Raw genomic sequence first — 25,444 nt, forward strand, 5'->3', positions numbered from 1 at the left:
AAAAAGATGACTAAAAAGGTAATGTTTGGAGAATTATTCCATTGGAATAGACCCACAAACCTAAATTTATGTCACATCTGTTCTTTATTACTTATTGTTTATGAGCTGTGTGTACAAATAGCAAATGTGTCAATAATTTGCCTCATATTTAGTCTAGTTCTTATAGTGGAACTAAGCATTTAACACGATTATCTAACAAAATACCATAAAAGCAGGCATTTCTAAGCTTAAATGTGCCAATTATTAGGAGATACTCACTCCTTAAAATCCAGATGTACCAGGTGGGTCTTTCCATGCTAGACTGAGAAGACCAAASATCTCCATCACTAAACCACAATTTGAGAAGCAGTTCACACTTTCCCCCTAGCTGTTCACACAGTTCTAACTGGTGTTAAAAAAATCCTTAATTAAATATTGTGATTTCAAGGACTGTGTTAGACCTTGAAATAAATGTGCCCAAAACTGTCTGTTTTCTTGATAGAAAGAAGCCAGCTGTTTTGTGGAAGACTATCAGTCTGTGTAAATGTTACAAACTGCTGAATTACTAAAAGGCCCCTTGATATATGATCTCATGTTGCTTAATAGGCCTCAGATTACTTTGGGGAAAAATGGGTTTTATTGTGTTAATCATAGGAAAACGAAGTTACTAATCCCTATGTAATTATGAGGGTTTTTTTAACTTGTAATAATATCCTAATTATTTCCTCTTATTGAAACAAGCCCTATTCTAAAAGTAATCCTCAAGAAAGCATATGGAAAACTATCCAATGAAATATCCTGGCTTTAATTTTAATTTATGTGGGTTTTGAACCATTATTTTTTGCTATTGTTGTTTCAAATATTATCAACAAATATTGGTTTGTATTGTACTCTAACAAATTCCTCTCTTTTTTGATAGCTCTCTGAACAGAACCTTAATTCAGGTTCCAAACAAAATGTTTTGTTTGTGATATTAAATCAAGCAAGTATAGACTCAGGACAATCAGTCCTGAAATAAATCACAGAACAATGCAATTTAAGATTATTTGACTGCTGACAGGCAGATGATTAGATAGCATAATCATTTCCTGTGTTTTGTSTGCCTCTGAAAGTACTCTGTTTTTTTGGGTATTTTGTACTTCAAGGTGCAAGAGATTGGAAAAGCAGGCAGGGGAAGGATAAGACTACTGAGAATAAGAAAGGAAAAGAATTTGAGTAATTGTGTAGACACCACTGAGCAATATCTTAACCTCATGCCCAAGTTAAAATGCCTTTGCAGCAAATGAGACTGACAACTGCAAAGTGAACCTTGTAGTCAATGGAAGGGAAAAAACCCCATGGTTTTCCTGCAATGAGCTCATCAGGGAGCTCCTCCCTAATTTAGGCTCTAGCTTGCAAAAAAGTAGTCTTTTTTTTTTTTGTCTTTTTTTTTTTTTTCTCTGACACTATTAGATCAAAACAGTACCCAGGCATTAGACAGTATTTATTAGCTTGTAAGGCCAGAGATAATGATCCCATTCAATCAGAACTCATGAATAATTCAGCAGTCCCAACTCCACATAATTTCTGTCTTTACTTTTAAAACCAGTAAAGCACCATTTGCATTGCCTTTTTGAGGGGAGGGGAAATGACAGTAAGCAGAAAAATAAAGCAGATTTTTTTATTCTTTTGGTTCTGCTTCTCAAACATACTCAGGTCTCTTAGAATGCTGTCTCCCTTCCCTTTTCTCCCCTCCTATCTCCCAGAACAAAAACGACATCAGAATAAATATTAATCATGATACTATTGAGAAGGTGCTGTACACTAATTATTGTCAAGAACAGTGCTACCCATATTTATAGAGGATTTTGTAATCACTGCAATTTGTTCAGTATTGTTACTTATACTAGCTGCTATGAAGTAATTACAGGTTTTTCACTTCTTTTTTTTTTGTACATGTGTGTGTTTTTTATTGTTGTTGGGGTTTTTTGTGTCATTTTTTTTTTTTTAATTTTTGGGTTTTTGTTTTAAAAGAACACCCACACAAGCTTTCAGACAAGCTTTCAAATAATCTTTTTCCAATGTGCAGTTTCTGAGAAATTAAACATTTTTTGGTGAAATTCCTTTCCTTCTGCTGAGCTGAACARGCCCAAGCCAATGGGATATCCATGAAGCCAAAGGAAAAGTGCCATGTTACATACCCCACTGAATGGGAGGCACAGGATGAATCCAAAGTTTTCARTATCTTGCAGCCTTTCATTACCTCACTTGCCCAGCTTAGTCAATATTTGACTTCCTGTAACAGTATTTTGCTTATATTTCATGGCAGATGCCACACTGTTTTAGATATTCCTCCTTTACTTAATATCCTTTGCTCCTTCAGRTCATACTGAATGAAGTGATAAAGATTTACTTCCTAGGATCTTGCTGCTACTTTATAAATCCACTTTTGTATTTTACATGTTCAAAATTGTGACAGTAGTGAAGTGACTATTACTTGGCTTGATCCCTGYCTTGGAGATCATAGTAGAGACCCTTTCTTTTCCCTGTAGTCCACAGAGCAGTTCTGGGGGGAGCCTGCTAGGGGGAGAAGKTTGTCATTTGCAGTGATGCTCCCACTGCATTCCTGAGTGGGATCCCTGTAAATAAGCAGGATGTTCCAAACATCAACTACAGCCTATTAAAATATTCATTGCTTTGCTTATTGATGTGAGCTTCTGTAAAGAAAGAGGGATTAGAGATCTCTTATAAATCAATTTTTTTTTCTGTTATAAACACAAACAGCTTTGCTGAACCGTGGGAAGGAAGAAGGAGCATTAGCAATGACATTCTGATCCTGTCAACAGCACTCTCCAAGAATGCATTTCTCTGACATCTCTGTTAACGCAACTAATGCAGATGTCAAGAAAGTCATCACGTGCATGCGTAATGATGCGGCAGAGTGGCTGTACACACTCGATTCACGTCTATGATGCRGTGGGAAATACACAAATTGTCTTCTCACTTTTATATGAGTCATTGGCCTGTCTTTCCATATCTTTGATGGTATATCCTTGGAAAAGGGAAAGAAAGCAGGGTTTTCCTAAGGAAGTGTTTTAGGAGCTGAAGTTTGAGATCTAAACGTCCTGGAGAGCATTTGCGTCCTTACTGTGGATGTACCTGATGTGCTTCTTTGTCAAGTAGAGCAGAAAACAAGTGAACTAAAACCTAATTGTTTTTCTTCATGAAGTTATGTCAATGTTTGAAGAAGGAGGAGGCATTCTGACCACCTTTGAACCAAAATGTTTAGAGGGCAAATAAGCAGCAGCTCAGCAAGCCKTAACTTAAGAAAAGACTGTCAATAAATCTCGAGGGACTGCAGATATATTTGTTAACTTCAGTGTCAGTCTGAGAGTGTTTGTGTATTCATGTCAGCCATTAATTAAAGGCCTCTTGGGAGATTTTAAGATCTTCATCTTGGATTAGTGAAACTGAGCAAAAGGACAAATTGGGCTTTGCAAATTGCCACAAAGATTGGGAGTAGTGAGTGAAAAGGGTGTTCTGATTCAGATAACATTGATTTCCTTATAGGTATCCTGGTATGAGAACTGCTTGTTTTAAGGGACATCATCAACCAATTGTTTACAGTCTAATAGGGTGGCTGCAATTGTGCTTGTATTAAGAGTTGGTGCTAAACAGTAAGGAAACCCAGASGATAAGTTCAGGGTGAAGTTGTGTTCAGTTTAGCAGAAGCTAATGCAGTGCTCGGGAAAATTTCCACCAGTTTTTAGTTATGTCTTTGCAAAGGAGTTTGAAGTATGAAAGAAATAATACCTATACAACTGAATGTTTAGGCTTGTCCTTGTGTACCCTCTGATCACTCTTCATATTAAGAGGAAACATCAATACAAATCCTGGTATAGAGAAATATGAAAGGGAACTAAATATGAATGCCTGAGTGTTCTGGTGAGCTCTAAAAGTAAAATCAGATCTGTAGAGAGATCCAGGTGAGGCCCCAATGTTCATCACAAGTGCTGGGGATTTTGCTAAGACTGCCTGTCTCTCCTGGTCTCATGGGCTGAATGCCCTTTAGCAGCAGATGCACCAGAGACGCCCCAAGTTTCATCCAGGGGATTGTGCAGCCTGAGAGTGCCCCGCAGTGTGAGGCAAAATGTGTTGAACGGGGATGACAAGGAAGAAAAATGAATTCTGGATTTGAAACAGAATGCTGATGTATACATACCCTCTGACATTCTGTAATGCTGGTGGCTCTCTCTAAGTGATATGAGTTTAGGTAGCTGCCACTGAATTCAGAGAGGTTTTATTGGTGCTTGTGACAAAGGGGATCAGATGTTGGGTTTTGCCAAAAAAGGAGATTCTGGCTTAAGCCTGTGTAAATTTACATGTCAGCACATGTGACTCTGATTGCCAAATTGGAATCTAAATGTGCAGCCACCAGATATAATTCAAACCATGTGAAATAAATCTGTAGAGTCTCACATGTTTCACYCAGAGACAAATTTAAGCAGTTGAATAATTTGGTGTGGAAAGTCCTTATGGTTTAAAAATAAACCTAATAATAATATGAGAACAGGATCCAGGTGCTTTACTGGGATGTGTCAGGCACAGCATCACCAGCCAGGCAAGGGAGGGGATTGTCCCGCTCTGCTCTGCCCTGGGGCAGCCTCACCTCGAGTGCTGGGGGCAGTTTGGGGTGCCACAATGTAAGAGAGACATGAAACTATTAGAGAGCATCCAAAGGAGGGCGGTGAATCTGGAGAAAGGGCCTTGAGGGGAAGCTGTGAGGAGCAGCTGAGGGCACTTGGTCTGTTCAGCCTGGAGGAGACTGAGGGGAGACCCCATTGCAGTTACAGTTTCCTTGTGAGGGGAACAGGAGGGGCAGGCACTGATCTGTGCCCTGTGGTGACAATGACAGGACTCCAGGGAATGGCCTGAAGTTGTGTCAGGGGAGGTTTAGGTTGGATATTAGAAAAAGGTTCTTCACCCAGAGGGTGACTGGACCCTGGAACAGCTCCCCAGGGAAGTGTCACAGCACCAAGGCTGACAGAGCTCAAGAAGAGTTTGGACAATGCTCTCAGGCACATGGTGGGGTTTTGGGGGTTGTGTGTGCAGGGCCAGGAGTTGGACTTTATGAGCTTTGTGGGTCTCTTTCAACTTAGAATATTTTGTGATTTTGTGATTTTTCTTATTATGAGCTGTATAATTTGGCACACAACTCTCCCAGCATTACTCTACTTAGTAATGGATAAAAAATGTATAGACAGGCTGGCCCAGGGAGCTTAAAGTCAAAAGTGATGATCCTAAACATAATTATACATACACCTAACCACATTTGAACTCACTGGGGTACAGAGGTGCACACAGTTGAACAAGCATGTGAGTAATGATTTCCCAGRATGGAACTCAAATCTTCGTGCTGTAAAGGTCAATTATAATATGCCCTGAGTGTTTGTTTATGAAGCTTTTCACTCTTCCTTTGGTGGGGACTAAYGCCATTTTTATTGTATTACCTTGCTTATGATGGCTTCTACAGAACAAGCAAAAGTGTAAGAAGGGACTTAGAATCTCGCTCCAGACCCATGGGACATCAAAAATTTCTACCCCACCACCCCATTTCATTCTTCATTCTTAGAGTACTCCAGTTGTATTGCAGTGTTTATAAGAAATTCTGCCCAGTACCATYAGTACCAGACTGCACTGAGAAATTCTGCCCAGTGCTCCCAATACCAGCCTGTGCACCAGGAATTACCTGCAGAAGTTTTATTTTTTTTTTTAATTTTCAGCCCTTGCTTCAGCAGTTGCACTGACGCACACTAAAGAGAGCAGAAATAAAATAATCTCCAGCTTTCTTCCAATGTTAAGTGTTTCAGCATCAGAGTTAAGCATTTGAATGTGCTGATCTCTTACAGGATGCCTGAGTTAAGCAAAAAAATGTTGTACAGTCCATTCAAACTCTATTAATGATGTATTTAAGCCTTTGGAAGTTAAAACCTACTTCCTCTGAAGGCGATGGGAGTCCTGCAATCGACTCCAGTGGGAGCAGGATCAGGCCCTAAGTCACTAAATAACATTTTCCATGGTAATAATTAATAACAGCAGTTTTGAAGCTAAAGAAATTCCTAATTTTTTTTTTTTTTTTGAATGCAAGTATACAAAATTGCTGTTGGATTTAGGAAAAGAATCAAACAATTATCTGAAGCACGTTTAGGGATGACAAGCCCTAAAATCAGGACATATCCAGGGCTGCAGGCTGAGTGAGATACTGTAGGATGGATTAAGAACTATTAAATGCTGTAAGAGAAAGTTAAGTATTATTGATTGGGGGTGGGCYAGGAAAATAACATGCTAATAAGGTGCATTGCAGAGATCTTAAAACCTGGCAGATGCATTTTTCTCGGGGTATGTTTGTAGTATGTGGGGTTGYAGAAGATGTGTCTGAAAGGAGACCCAAGGGGAAGTTTACACAGTCTTGGATGCTTTTTGAAAATATTGTCTTGCCTTGTGGTTAAATAATGAATGCAAATCTCCTTTCATGGATTTAAAGCTCTGATTGCTGACATGGGAAAACCAGAAAGGTTTTGTTGTTTTTTCTTTTTTTCTCTCTCTTTTGTAAAATAACACCAAATGACATGGATATCTCTTTGTTCTCACATATGAATTTATCTTTGTTTTAGGATAAAAGGAGCACCAGATGTGACTGGGACTGCATTAGCAGAAATGAGCTGTGCAGAGTATTGTGGTTTTCATTTGTTAGGGTTGTTGGAAACATTTCTGTCTTTGAGTGGACAGCAGTGTAGCTTGCAGCTTGGGGTTCAAGGAAATTGAAAAATACAATCAAGTGTCTCGAATTTAGGAACAGAACTGTGCTGTGATATGTACAAGAGTGCAACCCTATTACCCAATCAGTTTTCATTAATTCTAGTAGTCCTTCCATGTGCAAATTTATAACATCACATRATGTCAATCACTTATTGAATAGTTCCATCCTATCCACTTGCAAACCTTGCACACAGTCCTGAAGCAGAATTTTTGTTTTTATCATATATGGTACTACACTAATCGTGTGGCATTTTGTCCCATTCCCAGCATGGTGTTTTTGTCTTTCCCAAGGTTTAAGACTGGGAATGCATCTTTGTGAGATTCTGGCCAATATTCTCCCTGCATTGTTCCCGTTTTGAATACAATGAACTCAYAGTATGGCCACGTAAACAAGAAATGGGGGATCAGCCCTTCTGTGGTTATGAAAAAATASCAGGGAAAACTTACCCTTCTTTTTAAGAAATAATCTTAAATTATATTTGRTTAACTGTGGAGTTATATGGAGTAACTGTGCAGGCAGTGATTCTGCAAGTTGCCACCCATCAGCTGGCTACTAGTAATTGCCTGTTGTGTTCCCAAACTCGTAGAAATCATGAGATAATTTAGATKAAGTCCTCAGTTGATGAAGATGATCTGTTATTCCAAAGTAACCTTGCTTTCCATCAAAAGAGACACTATCTCCCCAAGGAACTTGGAAATGTAATACAATAATGCTTTACCTGATTAAACTAAGTAACTGAGGGTGAAGTAACTTATGTTACATGACTTTAAAGAATCTGTCTATTAGCTTCTCCATTATACTGCAGCCCTCATTAGCAAGATAATTCATCATACTGGAAAATGTGAATTGTGCTTTATGAATCAGTATAATAATATTCTGCACCTGGTGGTTATTAATTCCGGTTCAGTCTGATTTATCATAACATTAAACTATTCAATGTTTGAATAGAAATAGAAGTTAGTTTTCATGTTGTTCCAAGATACATTGTGTAGAATGTTTCTGAATAATAATTAGATATTGGATGCTACTATATTTTCTGAGGCAGAGATAGTGATTGCTTGAAAATGATAGTTAAATGACCCTACTCTGCTTAGAAACCATATAGCCTAAATTGTACCATCCATTGCTGCTGGATGGAGCTCTACAAGAACATTTCTTTCAATGAGAAATGACACTATTTTTGTGCTGACAGTTTCTGTGTAATAATAGTGTTAGGTTTTGCCAATGAGCTACAATTGTTTCTAATATGACAGTTTGTTGAATTGTTGAATTTTGAATGGAGAGTAATTGAAAATGTACATTACTGTGGACTTCACTGGGTGAGGCAGGGGAGGGTGGAATTAGAGTTCGCTTCTGGCTCTAGTCTTGTTTAAAATGCACACGATGCAGTTCTGATTGTGTGAACAATTTTTTAAACCAGTCTTAGAAAGCAGTCATTTACCASCAGTTAGCAGGGAGATTATGCTGGGGAGATGATACAAAAATGTGTATATTGACTTAAATTGAGATGGATTGCTTTAGCTTATTCCACATGCTATTTCTAATAATATTGAATGTTGGTAACGATTTCCCTCAGAGAATCCCAGAATTCTTTATAAGCATTTAATGAATTTTCTTTTGACAAACAAAACATGTCAGTGTTGAAAGCACAGGAACACATAGCAAAGTAGTTAGTAGTGAGAACTGAGACTAGGTTTGCTGACTCCTTTCTTTAGCCTCTCTGGTAGAACAAATTTTCCCTGGGGCTGTGACAGAGTCAAGGCAAAATTTGATCTGAGATATTGCAGTGTTTGTTGAAACAACCTGGCACACTTTTACCAAGGAGCTGGCAAAATTGATTGTGAATGTATCAAGTGGTAGCTGAGGACTTGGGTCATGGTGATAGAAGAGCTCGTGTCTTGCTATCAGGGACTGGAGCCAAGTTCTCTAGTGAGTCACACCAGGTTTCATAAGGATCTACAGCTTTGGGGGTCAGTGGTGCTGCTCACGATGCTCACCAGGGGGCTTGGGAGGAAAAAGAAATACTGTGTAGAACACAGTAGGTACACTTTTCTCATTCTCTGCTGCTGGTTCTCTTCCTCTCAGGATAACTAGTGTCTATATTTTTATTCTCACATCATTCCTTTACTGTCTGAAGCCCCTTTTTGTGGCCAGATGTGTCTTTTGTTCAGCTTAGTAGTTGGGACTCTAAAGGAACAACAATTTAGAACCTTATTCTTGRTGTGTATTAGATAATTCCTTTGTTACTGTGTTTTGGAGAAGCTTGTCAAAAWCTTTAGGTAAGAACCTATGGAAAGCCATGACTAGATTTAACTCCCTTCTTGTCTAAAGCCTTTAAATGAAATTAAGTCTGCCACTCTGGAAGTGTTGCCAAAAGAAAAGATATTYCTTCACTGAATCACTATATGGTATGATATAAGTAATGAATTTAAAAATTCAAATAAATTCATAAGTAATATTGAACCAATTTTGGGCTTTGTAGTTTGCAAAATACTTTTCAGTAGCCATTTTGTCTACATTGCTAAGTATCTCCATATGTAGAGGTAWCTTATGCTAAGTTTATTTACGGTTCATGTCACAAAATCTTTCATTYGTTTAAGAACTTGTGTTCCTATAATAAATACAAATTTATTTGTTGTCAGTTGAATTTGGAGTAGAGTTTTCCATTTGTGCATATTGCATTGCTTAGAGGGTAATCATTTGTACACACTGGAAAWATATAGATTTTGATTGTATTTCAGATGCTACTGAGATTAGAGAAAATATGAATCTCCATAAATGGTCTAAGCTACAGAGTTGTGAAAAGAATGGATTTTCAATTTTCTGAACAAAATGAACTACCCCAAATTATTTTAGGTCAAGTGAAACATTTTTCCAACCTGAAATTGATTTTTAACATCTTTCCGATATTAATTTTTGGCAGTTTAAAATACTTTGGATGAAAAACTCAATAATGCTTTCAGAAACATTGAAACAAAATGTTTCAGAATTGCATGTGTTCTGGATTTAATTTTTTTGACCAGTGCTGCCTGGTGAATTAAGTCCAAGTTGTCAGAAAGGTGTGGCAGACCTCTGACTGCTTTTCTGAGGAAATAAATTATTTGTCTGAAAGTTTTAACATGCTATACTCCCAGCAGAAATTCATCTGAGTGGCTGCTGCCTTTTCTTTCTTGTAGTTCGGGTCCAGGAGTGAGAGGAGAGGTTTTCCTGTGTTTACTGACAGGCCAYAGACACCACTTTAGCTGGTCTAAATCAGCATAGCTCTGGTGGATTTCTACCTGCTGAGGAGCTGTCCCTTTTTCTTCATTATTAATGCCTTAAAATCATTCTGGCTTGATTTTCAGTTAGTTCACCTTGACTTATTGTCCTTCGTTATTTTAATATTCATTTATGGTTTTGATCACCTGCTGACTCAATCATTTTTGAGCTCTTKTATTTCATTGCAATAACTAATTTCTAACACTAACAATCTTCACTTTTCTAATAATTGTTTATTTTCTTTTCTCTCCTTTTTCTTTTGGTGTCCTCATTAATYTTCTGTTACAATTTTTTTTCCTGACATTTCAACTTTTTTCATGAGGATGATGATTAATAATTTACATTTTACTTATTTAAACTCATATAATTTCTTCCCCTTAAACAGTGAAAATTGCTGYAGAGTCCATTAAATTCCCTCAGCTAATTCCTGGTGGGTTCTGGAAATCTGTGCAAGTTCTTGTTGCTAGAGTAGCATTTCTTGAGGATAAGTAATCCTGGTTATCTTTCTTTGGCTTGGAACTGGCAGCATACCGGAACCAGTAGAAAAAAGTTTAAAATTYTGAACAGGAATTCCAAATAGAAAAATATTTGTTTCCACTGTTGCAGCTGTTTATTGATCTTATCTCTATTGCTGCTTCCTCTTATGGAATATTTGGCAGCAAACCTGATTTTTGCCAGTGCAGAGGAAATGTAGGGCCATATTGTTGGTCAGAACCTGCACCAAAGGTAGTCCCATGTAGGATGGATCTTTGGTTTACACAGTGACTCATTTTCTGCATATGGGTGCTCTGAAGAAGAGAAAAAGCTGCTACTTCAAGCTAACATTTGACTGAATAATTTACTAACACTGATATTCTTCTAGTTCTGTGAATATTTTRTAAGTTTTGTGAAGAATCTGTAAATTCATGCATGAAACCAGCATGAAAAAATGGCTTCACTTAGATTTCCCTGAGTGTATTCACTATTTTGTAACTGTTCTCTTGCTTGTTTGATGCAATACAGGACTAGATATAAATTAAGAACTAGGTTAATTGTTACACTACAAGTTTTGTGTACTGTACTGAAGAAAGACCTTTTAGCTGTTGATCAACAGACAATCTTAATAGTTTTAACCCAATAATTTAATTGTCCCTTATTTTATTRTCTGTAGTAACACAAAAGTGGTGTGAGGGAGAAAAACTGAATCTTTTGTCATACTTCACCTGAGAATTCCATTGTGTTTTAACTACAGCACTTAAACAGTTCCACAACAAAGATAAAATTGTTTCAGTTCTGAAGTGATTGTTCTTGTTTTCCTTTTGCAAGTGCTGATTTTTAGAACTTCAAATGTATCTGCAGCTTATAGATGTCTGGGAACACAAAGCACAGCACACCTAAGATCTGACTTTGGTGCTTTTACTGSCTCGTATTTCTCTCTGATTTCTCATTCTGAAGCTCTCCACTGTGAAGCTGAATCAAAATCAGGTATTGTGTGTTGGTTTGGGACTAAGGAGGACAGAGGCTCAGGGAAGTGCAGAGGAACCAGTCCCTAGCGGTACAAACTGGAGCTCCTGCTGGCATTCACCCACTGGAGCAGTGGAATGTACTAATCCTTCGGGCTGGRTACACTGTGCTAATAGAAAAATCACCCCTGCCAAGTATTTTCAGAATGTTTCCTTTTCTGTTCAGAACACTTCTGTTTGTGAAAGGTTTTGAGAAAATGAACCACTGCTTGAAGTGGAGGGGGAAAAATCAGGTATGGTTTTGATCTCAGCAGGAGCCAKGAGTCAGGAGCTGCTGATTCTCACAGAGGTGCAATCTTGATTTTTGTATGAAATGGGGCTGTGGGGGTCCTGGCGCATGGTAATAACTTGTCTTTCTGCACATCAGCCCTGCTGGAGCTGCAGCAGTTCCCCTAAAGCTCACAAARGGGCTGGGATATGCCACACTGAAAAGTAAAGCCTGTTGTCTGGGGATCTGGCTCCAATTAAGCCTGAATTCACCTGGGATGCTGTTTTCCAGCAGCCTGGAGCCACCTCTCTCAGTTGACTGGTGAGATCTTCTCCTTCCAGCCAGCAGCCCTGAGCTGGGCAGGGTTGGGCAGCCCAGCCTKAATGCTGGGGAATAAGGGCTCAGTGGCAGCCTGAGTTTTGCAGGGACCAGAGCAAGCAAGATTTCCTCTCTCCCCAGAATTGCCAAGACAGCCTAGCAGTTGCAGAGCCTGTGTTGGATTTGAGAGGGGCAGTAGCTCTGGAGTCAGGCTAGTCTGCTGTKCTTTCAGAGACCTACAGAGAATAGTGTCTCTCCCCAGGTAGCTGCAGGCGCTGCAGCTACAGCTCTCTCTGCCAAGAACTGGCAGCCTGCCTGTCTTCAACTCAGTGAGAGATGGTGCAGCACACGAGTGCTGGGTACATCCTCTGGAGAGCATGAGCACCTCAAGAAGTAATGATGCAAACAGATCTCTCTGATAAACTGAATGCCATTAGCAGTTTTCATTTTCAGGTCTCTGGTGCTGTGAAAAATCTTGGATAATATTTAAGCATATTTTAATAATGGGTGGGGAAAAAAAAAAGTATTTTAGCATGTGGCTCTGTGCATATGTGGAGGACTAAAATAAATAAAACCTTGGGCAATACTAAGTGTGCCAGGATAGTGTAGGTCTTTCTCTTTTTTAGTGTTGAAAGAAGGATGCACATTAGAGGTGGGTTTGGTAGTAAATATTCTCATAAGCCAAGGCAGAAACTTTTATAATTAGGACATGCTGTTCTGCAGTGGAAATTGCTACCAACAATTTTCAAATATCTTTGTGGCGTCTCCATGATGTCTGAAGATTTATTAAGAAGCTTCTCCTTGGTCAGGCAAGAGGTTGAGTGTGGTCTTTCCAAAATCCTGGTGAGATGCAAATAAATCCACAAACTCAGATTTGCAAGACTTCAGCCCTCCTGTAGTTCCAGCCCAGAGAGAGTGATTGTAACTTTAAGCAATGTTTGAAAGGACCAAAATGGGAGCACAGAAGTAATTTTGCTTTGCTCATCCAGTGGCAGGAGAGGCTGTTTGAGGGAAGACAAAGCACCACYGGTATTGGAACATCATGAAGGCCAGATACAGTATCTCTATTTGAGTACCATTTACTCACCTGCAGGAATCCCAATTAACTGGAATTACCACCCCAATTAAGCAGCAGTCCTTGCCATTAAGTATCATTAGGCTTAATTTGGTTCCCTGGGAAATGTCCCGATTAAGCGGATTTCATGATTAAGCACCTGTAATAAATGTTTTAACTTACATGTAAAATTCTTTTTTATTTCATGGAATCTGATCACTAGCACCCACATAGTTTAGTATGCCAACTACTACTTTTGTAGTTTTGTTTTGCTACTAGGGTTGTATATGCTGACTTCTTATCTTGGCTTTGCAAAGTTTTGACAAGGGAGTCTTTATATTTTTGTGTAGTGATTTTGTAATGTAAACATATCCCTGCATGTCTGTCTGACAGCCTGGTTAATATTTTGTCACTATTTCTTAAGAGAGCAGCAAAACTCATGAGAACATCAGTCATATTTTGAGGAAACACTTCATTTGCTGTTCTTTGGCCAGCTGTAATTTTTAGCTTGTTGGAAAAATAATATTTCACAGCCAGGAAGATGTACAGAAAACATCTCCAGTACCAAACTGTTCAAATGGCCATACATCAGGTCTCATTCTTCTAAAAACAGGTGGTAACAGATGTGTTATAGGAAGGATCTCTTGCCTGAGTCTGTGGCCTAAATTAGAAGTCCACGTTGCAGATTCCAGGAGAATGTAGAGGTACCCTGGACTGCTGTAATTTAGGAACTGGATCACTCCAGCCACAACATTCCAATGCTTTGTTGGGGTAAATTTACTCTGCAGCTCATGAAATAAAGCCCCTCTTGAGAGACTAAATATAGTGAGAAATGGAATGGTGAATTGTGAGGTTTAGCACTGCAAATGCATGAAAACCTAATACCAGCTTGTGGGCTGAGTATGGGTTGTTAAATTGGGGTWTACAGATAGAGAACACAACCAAAATCCCTCACAGTACAAACTGAAAACTCACATATAATCATGGTCTCAGATTTAAAAGACTTGTCTTGACTAGCAGCAAGTGCATTTGCCAAAGAAATATGGTATCATTTAATAGTGTTTATTTGTGAATCCCAGAATATYTTTTTTAAATGTCTCTTATTCACTGACCCTGTTAATCCAAGGCTGGGATTCAAAAGAGTCTCAGCAGGGATTTTTGGCACTATGGACAAGAMCGAATATATCATGAATTTAATGTGAACATTGTTAAATGGTCACAGAACCACCTTACTCCTCTAAAGGAAGRGCTTAAGCTTACATTTTTTTTCTGAATTTGAATTTCCACAAAAGATAAAAGAGAATATGTATGGGTAAAATCTATTAAAAATAACCAAGTGAAGAAGCAAGGAAAAGGARGTGGTTATTTCTCTAAGATATTAAACTGGAAAGGCATAGAATGGAACAGAATAAGGGACTCCTTATGCTATGGAAASGGGCTGCTGGTTGTGGAGCACACCCACTCACGTGGATGCCAGTGTCCACAGGATGGCCTTTTGTGAGGAACAGAGGGTTTGAGGGGAGGGGAGAAGCAGTCTGCTACCTGGGATGATGTCCCTAAAGGTATGGTTTTTTTTACTGCTCCATCATGTAAATTTTAATTGGGGTGGTCTGGCTGTGTTGTCAAAGTGCACATTTTACTGGCTGGGTGCCTTCTGCTGTTAAGCCACCTTTATGGGAAATAAARCTGTGAGAGGCTGGTGGGCAACTGCACGTGAAGAGAGATGTCATGGGGGACAGGTTGAGACCATGATTACCTTATCATGAGGAGCATTTCATACAGTCCCACTGGTTGTTCAGTATGGGAGGGGMTTTTGAGAGCAGCATGAAAATCTCAGCCACTGCAAAAATGTTTCGTTCAGTCTTGTGTAAAACAACATGGAGCAGAACTCATCCGGTTTTGTAATTCAAAATGACAGAGCCATTTTCTCCTTGCTTAGGTTTCCTGCAAGGGTGCCTTTTCTAGACCAGAGACAATTATGCATGTACTTCCKTCCAAAGATAGTTTTGTGTATTTTTTCTTAAAAATTTGGTATTTTGTAGTCTTTATCCACAGTAACTTCAAGATATATCAGTGAATTTCGAAGTTGGACAGACAGTACCTTGGTTTTGACTGCAGATGTTTACTGCTACTTCCTACTGCCTGAATTCCTTCAAATATAGTAAAATTCTTAGCACTAAAAAAGTTGAAGCTTTAGAAATAATTTCCTTAGCTGAGGCCTACATCTACTGTTGTGAGAAATATTCTGTGCGCATGGAGAAATGCAAAGGCAGGACCTTTAACTCAAACACTGCACTCTTTTAAAARCAGTGKCTGCAAATCTCTCTAGACTCACAGAAAATAACCAGGAAAATATCTTGCATGGAGTAAATTAGTGTTAATTAGTAAAAATAGAGTAATTCAGTCAACATGTTAAGCAGTATTCTATTATTTCTAGTAAAATAATTGATGAGGGACTTCAAAGATCCTAAAGAGCTCTATTAAACAGAAATTTCTGCMGATTTCTGCCATCATTTATAAAGTCAGGCTGATTTCTGAGACCTGTGTATGCACATCCTATGAGTTTATTGTTAATCAATAGCAGATGAAAAAAAAAATTCACTTGTAAACAGAAGGCTTAGTGATCAAAAAGAACATATTAGGATAGAGATTCTTTTGCTMAATGTTATGTATTGGGCTTTTTATTTCCTGTTTTATTCTTATTGGCCTGAACAATGTGATGTTAAAATGCTTGTAAATGTCTTCCCCCCTTCTGATCATCTGATCTCAAACAGTCGTTTGAATCCTGGAAAAGAGGCCCCTTTATTATTATTTTTTGTTCTTTCAAATGATGAGAAATCCTCCTGAGGAGAGAGCTGGTATCTGTGGARAGCATCTGACTTCTGAACAGATTGTGGGTTAAAGGAGTCAAAGGAGTCACTTGGACAATACAAATAAGTAGTCATTTATTATATGCAAATATAACAGGTTGACATAAAACCCATGACTTCACTCAACTAGAAAATAATACTATAACTGAGGTATGTTTTTGAAGTTGCTGTTTTGCTTCGTATAAGGGGAGAAAATCTCCTGTAGCTCAGATGGGCTTATTTGAAACCAAAGCTTTTGATGTTATAATGTGCAGTCTAAATTCATTAATCCCTCTGTTCAAAAAAAAAAAAAAAAAAGTCTCTTAAATGAGTAATAAACATAATAATGAAAATAACTGCCAGGAAGAACATGAGTTACATCACACTTAGTGTTCCAGCTAAAGATGAAAATTAACTTTGGAAACAGGTTACGCTAAATGAATTTAATTTGTGTTTTGATACAGAATGTTTAAACATGTTGTTATTTCTGGCACCAGGGCTGATAGCTATTAAATGAGAACATCTAAGAACATCAAAGGAACTGGACCTTTTATACTCTTCAGCACCCCCTCGGAGATGTTTATCTGGGCTGTTATCTGGATCCCATACAAGCATCGAACAATGTGCTAGTCTCACCAAGTTACTCTCTTTCCCCAAAAGTTCTGASGCATGCATTTCCTGCACAAATGTTCCATATTTTAGAGTTCACTACAAGTGCACAAATAGAAGTAGTTTGTACTAACAGACTTGACTGTAGATACTTGAAGTTTTTCTTCTATAAAGTATTTGAAATAGAAAAGAAAACTTCCTTCTGTTTGACTCAAACTAAGTTTCCAGATGTCAGGGTCAAAGGTTGGAGATAAAAGTATCAGGTTTTGGCCTACTCTAACTAGACTCCAGACCCAAATGTGTGAGATCTTCCCTAGAGGGGGTTCCTTTTGTGCTGGTTCATTTTTCTTCTTTAGCTTCTCCCAGTAAGAGGTCCCATTCCATGCTGCTGAATTATGATACTTCATCTCAATCGTTAAGACACTTAWAACTTGTATTTACTGTTTAACACTTGGCTGCAAGTCAAACCTTTTAAATATCTCTTTTTAAAACTTTTCCACTTTTGAAGGCTGTTAATTCTTTTCTTCCTGGGGCTTCGGTGACGGTGTGTGGGTCCTCTTGGCTGACATTACAAGACTCCCGCTCCAACTATGACAACAGTGTGCAGTAAAACAAGAGGCCTTACAATTTAYACAGAGCCTCAGTAGATGTATTAAGGCCACAGGATATCAGCCCTGCTCTCCCCTTGGCATGTTCACTGGCTTTTTGGCTTGTTTCTTCCCATCAGCAGCTGAAACTCCTTAACTACCTGAGAGAAAAAAAACTAAAACTGGGGCACAAACAGAAGAGCCTGAAAAGTGGTTGAGTCAAACACAAATGTAAATATTAGGGTTTAAAACAATAAAATGAAGGCTGTGAGGACTAACTGTAGGAGTTACGGTTCAGGTCTAACCCATTTCTGGTCACAGGATGAGTACTTYGGCTAAACCCTGAAGGTCTGCATGTGTGAAGAAAGCACCCATCTGGTCAGAGAGGGGCTGTGGAGCCAAGAGACCCTGGAGGCATTCCTCCTGCACTCGGGCTCCGTGGGGAAAAAAGGTACTGCTTGGTTACAGACCCTGACTTTGCTCATTCTCCTCCTCTGTGTTTCCTTAGGCATCTACATTCCCATGTGGTACACAAATGTGCATGCTCCCCATGCCTTCCCCACAGTGCTGTCCTGTCTCCACTCATGGAAGCATGCCAATTSTTCAGCATTTGGCAAAGAAGGCAGAACACAATCTGAGAGGTRACCAGCACTGTAACATTCCGTCTACAGTTTGAACAGACCAGTTTCTTGAATTTGGCTTCAGAGATGTGATTTTGTTCTGTTAAATCAATCCATTGAACATGAAGCAAAAGAAAATCCTTCATARGTACTAGAAGAATAGCTAATAAAATCATTAAGGATGATTGAACTGGCATTTGCAGATGCAGACCTAAGGCAAGGACGTAAAGTTGTGTGATRTAACTTAGAGCCATTATTTACACTGGAAGAAAGGTTCACCTTTCTCCAAGTACCAATTTCTACCTTAGTTCAGGAAAGCATTTCAGGATATCACAAAAAGTGGAGACAGACAACGCCTTTTAGGTTGCCAAGTTTAGTCCCTTGTGATTATTGGGTTTTCCCCATGTGTGTGGTGTGATGCTTTGTACTRTCTGGTTTAAGCAATTCCGACAATAGGAACTTGACTACTTCCCTCCGATGGTAATGTTACCAGCAGTTTGAAAGGCATTTACTTTTGCTTTTTCTATGACAGGGCAATTAGGGAAGTCAGATGCCTGCTATGKTTGGAAGTCCCTCGAGGAATGAGGCAGTAGGAGAGTCTGCAAGTTATGGTGGTGTGGAAAAAAGGCTTCTCTTTGTAAGCTGTCAAGGAGTTCTGTGCATGAGGGCAGTGGCACAGAAAGTCAAATGAACAGTGAAATCAGTGGAGGAAATGGCTGCTGACAGAACAAAACATTGAGGGAAACTTCACAAATGGCAGATCTAGTCTGAGTTCAGGTCAGTAATCACTAACAAGTTGGTGCAGTTGTAGAAATTGGACTTCCTGTAGATAGGGGACTGTCACAGTGGGACTATGATAAAGATGAGCTCAAAGAGACAAGGAAAGGCCAGACAGATAGGAATGAGAAAAATTTCCATAGTAAAATCCTGGGGTCAGGATGTGCTGGAGTCTTGCTGGTAGTAAAGCAGCAGTAGTTGTGGGCTGAGGCAGAGAAGAAAGTCTGGGCTGGATGAGATGCAGGAAGAAGGGTAGACAGTCTCACAATGAGGCAGAGTAATATTTGATACACTGTGCATGCATTAAGGTTGGTAAACATGATTATTATAAGTAATTATTTTAATGTTGCTAAAGCAGGGAAAAGAAGCTTCCCATCTGTTTTGCTCTGCTGCAAATGCATGAATTGTTCCTGTGTGTTATATATGTAYGAGCATCATGGTAGTAATAATTTTTATGAAGGAGCCCACATTGTAGTGATTTTTGCAGCTGCTATTTTATGCTTTGCTTCTTTACATACAGGCACTTTTTGCTTGGGATGACTGGTTTGGTTTGGTGAACCCACATGAAATGGTTGCCCATGTTCACCTGTGGTCTCTTGACCAAATTTTGTTTCTCTTTGGTTAGTCCTGTTATTCTGACTTATTTTACCCCTACCCATTCTGAAATAACAGAACCTCTTATCAGGTATCTGTATTTGTCAACTACTTTTAAAGCAACTCTATTGGGCAAAATTCTCCCTTGACCCCTGCAAGCCCTCAAATCCTGTGCAATGTCTGCGAAGTCAGGAATTATGTGAGGTCCAACAAAAATATACATTGTTGTCTCCTTTTGGTCTACTAGTAAACTCAGGCAGGAATTAGTAAAGTAACCAGAGAGCTCAGSAGAAACTCAGGAATTAAGGCACAGTCCTTCTAGGCTCTCAGCTGCAGAACAGTTCAGTGAAATGCTGCCACTGGTTCCTTTTAACAAGTTTAAACTGCCTTTTAAACAATTTAAGCCATATTTTATACCTTTCCAGTAGTATTCTAAAAATTAACCTTGAGCTTTTGAAAATGTTAGCACTTGATTCTTTCTGAGGACCATGTGACTTGAAACATTTTAAGATGTAGTATTTTTAAAATTACATTTCATGAACTCTGTCCCTTTGCATATTTTTGTGTTCTAAGATCTGCTTTCAGTCTGTGGCTGAACATACCTGTGAGGAGTTGTATTCTTTTCATGCACCACTGTTAGAACAGTGATTTAAAAAAAAAAAAGCAGCCTCTGACAGCTACCTGACAATGAAGAGCRAATAGAAGGTAGAGAAAAATGCATAATTAGAGTAAAAAACCTGAATTTATTTGGAATGCAAAGGCAAAGCCATGTGGCAGGCCAGAGAGAAGCTTAGTTATATGAATGGAAGGATTTTGCAGGGTGGTTTGACAGAACCGTGCCTGTGAGCAGCTGTGTCACAAGCAGAGAGAGACAAGGATGAAAACCCGTATTCCTCCCTGCAGAATCACTGCTGCTGCTGCTCTGGGACAGAGCAAAGACAGTGAAGGAGAAAGGAGAGTGATGTGAGATGAGCACTGGCAAGGAAGCATTTGGATCTGTGAACGAAGAAGCCTCTTGCTGTTTGCTTCCTGCTCTGCTTGCTCTCTGATTGTCAGGGGCTGGAGGTGATTTACTGAGCAGTCTGGACTTTGCATTTGGCATTTTGCAGTTATGTGCAAAAAACCTGGCTTCAAGTGAGGTGTTCTGCTGGGTACCTTTTCTAGCTAAGTTTACATATTGCAAAGAAAATATGTTGTTTCCTCTTCTCTCTCTTTTCCTTTTTGCCTCCACTGCTTCTAATGGAAGTTGCATCTGTAAAAAGTTTATAGGAACTGGGGTAGAGTCACATCCTGACRACAAGGCAAACAAAACATCTCAGTAATTGATATTGCTAATTTATTTATTTATTGATATCACTTAATTTCATCATACATATATATATCCATACACATGATTCATCTCAAATATATATRTGYGTGTGTGTGTTTGTGCTAATAACTACTTTAATTTTCCTTAAAGTGCCATCAAAGAATTCAAGTTGTAAATTTCTCTGGACAGCAGAATAATGTTTGACCAGAATATTATCTATAATGGGGTAATGACCTTTCTCTTCCTTTCATTCTTCTGTTCCACATTTTTAATTTAACTTTAAAGTAGCCAATGAATACTTTCAAAGAAAACCTACTGTTTGATCATCTCAAATGGAATGAAGAAGAAATACTCTGAGTAAAGCTGTAGTTTGTTTTTGTTTTTAAAGCTACATTTTTTTTTCTGTTTATTTTTAAAGGAAAAGAACAGACTGCTCCAGATTTGGAAATAAATCATGAGGTCACCTGAAACAACAACAGAAAAATCCAATACAAAACTCTTCTCAATTTAGCTCCTAAAATGTTTCTCACAAGCTGAACAAAATCAATTATATTTGAGAGACCAAAAAGGCTTAATAGCAAAAAAAAAAAAAAATTGTATGTTTTAGTAGTGCTGTAAGTGACCAGGAGTACTCATTTGATTACATTTGAAGATGCTTTAGAGAATACATCCAGACATCTGAAACATATTATTCAAAATAATTTGTCATGTATATCTGGAATCTGGCCGTAGTTTTGCTGTTCTAATGTTGGAGTACCTCCAGTGAGGTCAGCAAGCTAATTCAAGTTTTACATGTTTATTGACTTTATCATCTGCTTTTTGGTGTCATAACAATTTTTTTATAACTGTGGAATGACTCTGATGTTRGCCAGAAGGTCGTCCCTGACAGTGAACACTGTTTGTAATTGGTGTACAATACACAAAGGCATTATTTACCTTATTGTCCTCATTGGACTGATTTTATAAAAACCCCTGAAGGGTTTTGTCTTTTCAACTGCTCTTCTGCCTCCTTCAGTTCTCCCACACTTATCTTTGTGCTTGGGACAAATAGGGAATGCACCAGGCAACAACATAAACTGAATTAGGGAAGACATGGGCCCTTAGGGAAAAAGGTAGATCCACTGGTAGCATTTCYGGGATTTAAAATGTGGCAGGGCCAYGTCYGTGAAGCAAAACATGAATTAAGTATCAGGATTAGACTCTACATCTAAAAGAAAGGATTGAAAAAGAATTGCATAGACTTTCTGCATAACCACAGCCTAGAATTGGGCCTGCATTCTCCATTATTGACACTGGCTTTGGCTGAACTGTGTGAGCTTAGTGAAGACACACTGACTGGATTGTTTGGCTTGAAGTGGCTGAAAACCCTCCAATTATTGTGTAAAGAAGAGGAAACTTTTGTAGCTTTGACTATTCAGTGACTTGTATCAAATAATTGATGCTACTTCTGCCTGTAAACTTTTCTTGCTAAACTCCCATAAGCTGTGGGTAAAATCCTGGGTTCTCTCCACTGACACTGACATTCAGTCAAGACATCCATGGGCTTGAGATGTCACCTTGGGGACCTACAGAAATTAATCATCTCTTCAGCTRCTTTAGTCTCTCACCAGTAGCAGGTGTTCCAGGCCCCTTGTCAGAGTTTAACRATTTGCCAACCTCCTTGTTGAGTACAGTAAAAAAAATCTTTCTTTGTTTTTAGACAGTCATGAKTGAAAATTTTGCTGGTATTTGCCTAGAAAACTCAGTCAGTGAATCACAGATTGCTGTGTTTGGATGTGCTTTGAGGGGGTTGGAGTGGCGTGGGTAAGTTTGGTGCATGATGGAGAGGAATTGAAAGAATCGACAGCARTTCAGTCTCACCCCCAATATGATGCTATAACTCCCTGAAAATATAATAGCCAAACATGTWGTTAATAAATCTATCCCTTAAGTACATGTACAAGTGTATCTATTTCAGCAAATCAAATTAATTTAAAAGTATTTATGTTAAAAGTCRGAGCTAATACAAGAAATACAGTAGAAGTGTATTTATATTTTTGTTTATATTGTAACAATATTTAAAAGTAAATGGAACTAAGGCATTTTCCTTAATAATTTTCTACTCGATTGTATAGAGTGAATATCAATGCATGTAAACTCAATGGGTGATTCAAGGCTTGTGTAAATGGGTACTTTCCAGTCAGAGCTTTATAATAATTTTCATAATTTAAATATTTTCCCCTGACACTTAGTAATTTTAAATATAGCCTTTAACTGAATTTTTAAATTAGTGTGGGTTATACTTTAATTTCATTAATGATCCTGATAGTTTCTGAGTGATCCCATTATATTAATTCTTCTTTAACACTGAGTTATTTACTCTTTATTTCGGTAATTTTCTCTGGATATTATTGTTCCTTAGTAATTTGCAGCATCTAACTGATTCTGCTGATACATTGAAGCAAAAAGAAAATTAAATTGCTGCCCATTTCAAACAAAATGCTCTTACAGATTAGTCTGTAGCAAAAAGAAATGTGGAGAGAAAATTGTTGTGAAAACAAAAAAAAATCCTTTTTATGATGTGTAAAGTCTACAACTACACATGAAAACAAAGTGTTATAGCTACAGTTTTACATCTCACAAATGCTGAAATAAATTAATGTCTTAAATCTTAATGGCTTTTTAAACTCTTTATGAAAATTTGACAGGTTTTATCCATGTTTACAATTTGCCACCAGCTTGAATGTATAAAGGAACTAAAATTTTAAAGGGAACATTGTATAAGGAGCTTTTTAATTTAAATTTGGGGCCGTTTCACTACATCTAGAAATGCAGTTACAGTTTTAAACCCTTGTGATTCATACTGTGTATTCCTTTCAAAAATAATTTATGTAAAACAACTCCAAATGCTAAATGCTCAAAGGGAGTAGTCTGTCCTATCCTTCCGAGCTCAATCGCCCTGATTCCTGCCTTACACATATCCTGCCTGGTATGTGTAGCTGATACTGTCTTAACTTATAGGATCTTCTAAAGATGCAAGTACCTAAAAACACAGCAGTCAAGGAACATCCAGGGGTACACTGCTACCTTGCTGGCTTCTCCAGTTGCATAGAGTTTTAAAGTTTGTTATGATAATAGAAGTGGAAATTACTCCATCTGTTAGGAGAAGTGTTTGCTCCTCTGTATCAGGAAGCTTGCATCTCTCCACAGCTTATTGTCAGTTTTACTTTGTCAGTTTTACATCAAGCAGCAGGAAAAAGAAAGCATAAAAATCAAAATGAGCTGAAAATACCTTTCAAGCTGATTTACAGAATACAATGTATTACTGAAAAGGATCTGCTTCCTTTGATGTTATCCAGCTCACCATACTATGCATAGTTTATGGATATGAGAGGTAGGTGATTCTTGGAAAAATGCATGTTTTTCAAACAATAACAATTTGAGCAGGTTAATTCTAAACCCCCTAAAAGTTAGTCTGAATATATTGTATTATTGTATTAATAGTAAAAGACAAAAARTGCATATCTAGAACGTGTCTAAATTTTGTGCTTAGGATTTTAGGCTGGTGCTTCCACAGAAATTGAGATAACAGAGTTTGCAAAATAGCTAAGAAAAATGACCTTGAAAATYAGTTAAGGTCAAAGACCTACACACTTCCGTGATTTCCGCAGGAGGACTCCAGCTAGATGCCCAATATTCCAGCAACACAACACAACTCTGTTATTCTCAAGGAATCTAGWGCATACAGAAAAAAAATCTTCTGCTCCTTTGTTGCTTCCCTTTTTACCAGTGGCTTTTTGGACCATGACGTTTCTTTTTAGAAAAAAAAAAGAATAGCAGAAGGGAGAGTCTGAGGAGCCATCCTTCCTTTAGGATGAGGCTCACCTCTTCCCCTCCTGTTCTGTATCCTGCTATCCTTCAAAGWGAAGGAGTGGTGTCTCTGAAGTCTTTGTCATTTAGCAGCTGTGGGAATTGAATTCATTTTGCCTGGTGTCATAGACAACCCTTCTCATTCCAGCAGCTACAACCTCCTAATTGTTTGGGTCTGTTCCCACCCTAATGTGCCCGAGGAAGGGCACTCGTTCCTATTGCCGAGACACAGTGTGACCATAAGATATTCACCTGAGCTGTGGGATATAAGTGCACACCCAGGCTGTGATCTGACTCATTCAAAACATATTAAGATTTTTATTGTGCAGTGATTGAATTCTGGTTTTGGAGGGAATGGTGACCCTTCAGCCAGAGAGGAGTCTGAATAATCAGTGGACTGGACACTCAGGGAGCAGCACAACAATCCTTGACCCCTTCCCCATAAAAGTAAATAAATCTAGTTAGACATATGTAAATGGAGAATCACTTAATTCCTAAATTAAGTAGCTAGGGGGCTTCAGTGGGGCCCACTTCAGTGCAGAAAGCAATGTTATTGTCCTCAGATCTTGCATAAACTCAGAGGGACTAAGAGTGACAGTGAGCCTTATTGTTAAAATCTTTGAGGGAACTTTTAGCAGCTGCTCTTTAGTGAGATTGGCATGTTGAATTGGCCCTGCAGTATATCCTGTATCCTGTGGATCCCAAGTCAATGCACTCACCTGTCCAGAGTGAAAGGACAACTCTTCAGGTGTTCGWAGGAAACTTGCAGATGAAACACATCAGTGCTTACAGGGACTTGGAGGGATTTTCTGGGTTGCACTTCACAGCTGGGCCCCCACATGCCATGAGGTGCAGGAGCATTCAGCTGCCTCYACACAGCAGTTCAGTGCCATTTAAGAAGCCTTACTATGTTCTCCTGGCCTGTCTGCTATTCCAGAAAGATCTGGTATCTCTGTCTGACATCTTTTGCTTCCTTTTCACTGCCAAATAGTTGAATATCCATTTAATACTTAATGCCTGAAAAGCCGTAGAAATCTTGATGCTGTGGTCTTTTGAAGTCTTACTCTTGTCCGCTGCTTTTCATTTCAAATACATGTCTTGCAGAGGACAGACAGACTGGAGCCAGAACAGC

The sequence above is a fragment of the Malurus melanocephalus genome, unplaced genomic scaffold (genome assembly GCF_030028575.1).
Source record: "Malurus melanocephalus ecotype Western Australia unplaced genomic scaffold, MMel_1.1 scaffold_328, whole genome shotgun sequence".
NCBI lineage: Eukaryota > Metazoa > Chordata > Aves > Passeriformes > Maluridae > Malurus > Malurus melanocephalus.